Genomic DNA, 5,629 nt, shown 5'->3' with positions numbered 1-5,629 from the left:
TGGTTGGGGAGAATGCTGTGAAAAGGGAGTGATGGCTGTATATTATATACACAGATTAATAACTGATCACATTGATTTATCAGTCTACTCAGGCTTTAGCAGAGCTCAGTAACGCTGAGATTAATAACCGATCACATTGATTTATCAGTCTACTCAGGCTTTAGCAGAGCTCAGTAACGCTGAGATTAATAACTGATCACATTGATTTATCCGTCTACTCAGGCTTTAGCAGAGCTCAGTAACGCTGAGATTAATAACTGATCACATTGATTTATCAGTCTACTCAGGCTTTAGCAGAGCTCAGTAACACTGAGATTAATAACCGATCACATTGATTTATCCGTCTACTCAGGCTTCTTCAGAGCTCAGTAACGCTGAGATTAATAACTGATCACATTGATTTATCAGTCTACTCAGGCTTTAGCAGAGCTCAGTAATGCTGAGATTAATAACTGATCACATTGATTTATCAGTCTACTCAGGCTTTAGCAGAGCTCTTTAACGCTGAGATTAATAACCAATCACATTGATTTATCAGTCTACTCAGGCTTTAGCAGAGCTCAGTAATGCTGAGATTAATAACTGATCACATTGATTTATCAGTCTACTCAGGCTTTAGCAGAGCTCAGTAACACTGAGATTAATAACTGATCACATTGATTTATCAGTCTACTCAGGCTTTAGCAGAGCTCTTTAACGCTGAGATTAATAACCAATCACATTGATTTATCAGTCTACTCAGGCTTTAGCAGAGCTCAGTAACGCTGAGATTAATAACCAATCACATTGATTTATCAGTCTACTCAGACTTTAGCAGGAACGTCAGTATTTGTAAAGAAGCTGTTGATTGAGGTATTCTATAGAGTTAGTCTAAAGAACACATTTGTTACGCGTAGTGCACAGATTTTAAATAAAAAATAGGCATTAAGGTGTTTCTTTTGAAGATTGTATTTTTTTATTAGTGGATAAGTGTTGTAAAGTCTTTACAAAATGTAACTTGGACCAAATACAGAGGCTTAATTTCTGTATTCTGAATACATTTTCACCAATACTTGTAGTCCATTACATCTCAGCCCTGTTGATAACCACATCCCACAACCACCCTCTCCACCTCTAATAAATTCATACTGAGTAAAATTAAAGATACTACTGACTCTAAATTCAATTGAATCTGAAAATACAAGTACAAGTAAAACTAAAGCCACTACAAAGTCAGTGCTTAAGTCAAACTGCTATTTTTCTTAACTTTCTGTTGATATTTTAATATTCCACTGTCCACTTCCTTCTGATTGAAGCTTGTTATGTGCTGTTCCTCTTTGTTAGATATCTAAAATAGTGTATTAGAGGCTACACACTGATTTCATTATTTATTTTAAAAAGGAGAAGTTTCCTGAAGTTTCACTTAGGGGAGTCAGTTTTATTCACTGCTCTCCTCCACACTGTGATGAGCTGCAGCAGCCCCTCAGAAGAGACCAGCCCTATGAGAAAGAATGTTCAAAGGTTTGGGGACTCATTCGTGTTTTTCATTTCATAATGCACCAAGTGTTTTCAATGGGTGAGAAGTCTGGACTGCAGGCAGGTCAGTTTAGCACCCAGACTCTTTTACCACAGAGTTATGCTGTTGTAATCTGCGTAGGATGTGGTTTGACATTGTCTTGCCGAAATAAGCAAGGCCTTCCCTGAAAAACATGTTATCTGGATCGCAAAACGTGTATATATCCTTCAGCATTAACGGTGCCTTCACAGATGTCTAAGTCGTCCATGCTATGTGCACTAATGCACTCCCATACCATCATGAATGCTGGCTTTGTGCTGTGCACTGATAACAAACCAGATGGTCCTTCTCCCCTTTAGGCCGGAGGATGTTCTGTCCATGATTTAAAGAACAATTTCACATTTGGATTTGTTTGATTTGTTGGAGGGCGGCACGGAGGCGCGGTGGGTAGCGCTGTCGCCTCGCAGCGAGGAGGGCCTGGGTTTGATTCCCTGGCCGGTTGACCGGGGTCCTCTCTGTGTGGAGTTTGCATGTTCTCCTCATGTCCTCCGGGTTCTCCGGTTTACTCCCACAGTCCAAAGACATGAGGTCAGGCCAATTGGACATACTAAATTGCCCAAGTGTGTGAGTGTCTGTCTGTCTGCCCTGCGATGGACTGGCGACCTGTCCAGGGTGTATCCTGCCTTCTGCCGATGACTGCTGGGATAGGCTCCAGCACCCCCCCCCGGCCCTGAGGGAAAAGTGGCTTAGAAAATGGATGGATGATTTGTTGGGCCACAGGACATGTTCCACTTCACCACTTCAGATCAGTTCATTTTAAAATTAGCTTTGGCCCAAAGAAGGTGGCAGTGTTTCTGGGTCCTGTTTATATATGGCTTCTTTATTGCATGGTATAGTTTTAACTTGCATGTGTAGATGCAGTGATGATGACTTTTGGAAGTGTTTCTGAGCCCATGCAGTGATTTCCAAAGCATAATTGTGTCTGTTTTCAATGCAGTGCTGCATCAGGGCCCGAAGATCACAACCAGCCAATGTTGTTTTTCAACCCTTTCCCTTTCATAAAGAAATTTCTTCATATTCTCTAAATCTTTAGTAGTATTATTTCCTGTAGATTATGACATCCTAAGTTTTCCTAAGCCATTTTTTGTTGTGTAATCATTATTGAATCATTGAACTATTTGCCCAGGCAGCCTTTCACAGAGTGATGAACCCACTACTACTTCTGAAAGACAGCCTCTCTGAGATGTTCCACCAGGTGTTTTATTTGAGCATTGCACAACTTTATCAGTAACTTTATCAGTATCATTTTAACTTTTGTTGCCTCTGTCCAAACTTTTTTTGAAACATGCTACTGGCATCATATAAAAGTAAATAAATAAATAAATTCTCTGTTTTGAACTATGAAACTATTTTCAATGAAACATATGGTTTAAATGATTTGCATATCATTGCACTGTGTTTTTATTTACATTCTGTACAGCTTTTTTGACATGGGGTTATATAGTAATCTATAATATTTTTGTCTCTGTATAATATTACTGTAGTACTGTCTTTATTAGCCTATAATACTTGTGTAGTATTCTTAATAATAATAGTAATATTCTATAGTAATAATGTAAATTTATCTTATGAGAATCCCACAAAATGCCCTGTAGTGTTAATATAGATACTTTTAAAGGGTGGTGACATATTTTGTTTAACTTTTAACAAAACCAGTGAATTTTTCAATTATTTTTAATACAAAGATATGTTCTGATTACATGCATCCAGCGATTAAAGTTCATGTTTTATACATTTTCTGAACACATCCTCAACAGATAATACAAATATGACTTTTTCTGCAATTTTTAAGTCACAATTTCTATCTATTTTCTGAATTCTACATTTTTGGGAAAAAAATAACACAAACTACAAAATCTGCCAACACTTTTGCACAGACCGCATTTCAAGCAAGGCAAGTTTATTTATATCATACAGTTCATGCACAAAGACCATTCAGTGTACTTTATATAAATAAATGAAAAAGGAACATCAACAGAAAACATCTAAGCTCTTCTGGCAGTTTGTTCCAGATGTGTACTAACAGCGAAATCCTGCTTCACAGTGTTTAGTTTGGACTCTGGGCTTTACTCGCTGACCTTTACACATGGATCTAAAAGACCTCTGTTTTTGTTCTTTTAACATATCAGAGATGTTTTCTGGGTCTAAACCATTCAGTGATTTACAGACAGAGCCAGTTAAGGGTTAGTTCATTTGTTGTAATGACTTAGTTAAAAGGTTGAAGTATGGTAAAGATAATTTAATAAGAATTCATGGTAATTGTATTTTTTTAAATGCATAATTAGGTAATGTGGATGTTTTACAGAAGGTTTCTGTATTTTTTGGCTATGTCAGCACTATGTCTTTTCCGCTGCTTGCATGTTAAGGCCATATAGCAGCTAGAGACGTTGGAAGCAACACAGTTTTTTGACCGAGCCACACTGAGTCCAGTGTAATGTTATTTTGTGTCTATAAGTAAACTTGAAAAGAAGATTCGGACTCACTCGCGTTTTCAAATACTGGTTGTTAGACTGACAGTAAAGGGTGGTACAACAGACTATTAGCATCACTTTAAAATCTATTCTATAACTGTAACAGGAAGCCAGTCAAAGCTTTTAGAATCAGAGTGTTTGCTTTTTTTTTTGCCATTGTGTTAAACTCAGTAAATAAACAGCAATCCTGCATTAAAATGTGTAGAAGTGCGTTCTCTGTAGAGGATGTGATGTTTTCACTTAGAAAATCAACAAAACCAAAAGCACCCAGGATTCCTATGATCACTACTGTAAAGAAATCTGAGTAATTTTCTATACAGTAACCCATTTCATATCAATACACTGTTGAAAAAAAACGTCTAGTCTGTTTATTGTCCTGTCCAAAAAACTTCATGAAAAGCAATTTTCACATCTTTTCAATAGAATATCCAGACCGAAGGATAGAGGACAAAAAAAACCCTCCCTTTTTAAAATTAGCCCTTCCAGTGCTCTTTTACTGTAGATAGTTCAGCTCTGCACCTCACTTATTTAGTACTCAGAGCAAGTCGAGTCCTTTATGAAGCACTGACCAAGGTCTCCTGCTAATACTAATGCTCATCGAGTCCTGCAATGCTCCTAAAACAAATTTAATTCACTGTAATTTACAGCACCATGGACAGCAACCCAGAGCTGTAGAGTCAAGAAAACTAAACAGAGCATATTGTAATATTTCTCTTTATCCTCTTTATATATATCAGCAGCTGATTGATATTTTGCTTATAAATGCTTGTTTTCAGGATTTCAGCCCCAAAGCCTCTTCTGAGCAGTCTGACTGATTCTGCCAAGCATGGACAAGTCCTAAACATCTAATGCATTTTCCCTGTTAGTAGCTGACCTTTTTGCCCATCACTGAATCAAGTGTTCATGAGTTCTCTTTAATTTTTCATACTGCACTTCTCACTATACCAGGTTTAAAATCAGCTAAACCTTCTTTTCAGTGTCCACTACAGAGCAACCCAGGGCTTAACAAAAAAACACTTCTTCTCTGTCCTTACAAGACGTCACGGGTCTGAAACAATGTGTAGCTGCCGAGAAGCCATTACTGAAAGTGCTCTCAGAGCAATGGACGGACCACCCCAGAGCCCAGACCTCAACATCACTGAATGTGCTTGGCATTATTTGGATCAAATGCAACCAACTTCTAAGACTGAACTTAGGAAGTGTGGAAAAACATCCCTGCAGATTTCCTCGAAAAACCGAGTCTTTCGGAAAAGAAGCTGTAATAAAGGGCGGACTAAATGCAGATAATTATATATGTAGTTGTTGAGGCTTCTGTGTAATTACCTGTTGCAGCTTTGAAAGGAAATTAAATAAATGAAGTCTGAGTTTTGCACAACAGTCTAGACGTATATAAACTATATGGCCTAATTACTGAGATCATGTCAGCCACACCCACTGCTAACTGATGTCTAAAATTAAGCACACAGCCAGGCAACCTCCATAGACGAACACGGCGGCAGAGTGGCTCATACTGAAGAGTTCAGCGACTTTAAACTTGGCACTGTTACAGGAGTGAACTTCCACTGCAGTGAACGCCACAGTGAATGTAAAGTGAACATCTGTG

This window comes from Pygocentrus nattereri, chromosome 17 (genome assembly GCF_015220715.1).
Source record: "Pygocentrus nattereri isolate fPygNat1 chromosome 17, fPygNat1.pri, whole genome shotgun sequence".
NCBI lineage: Eukaryota > Metazoa > Chordata > Actinopteri > Characiformes > Serrasalmidae > Pygocentrus > Pygocentrus nattereri.
This window is presented reverse-complemented; position numbering follows the sequence as displayed.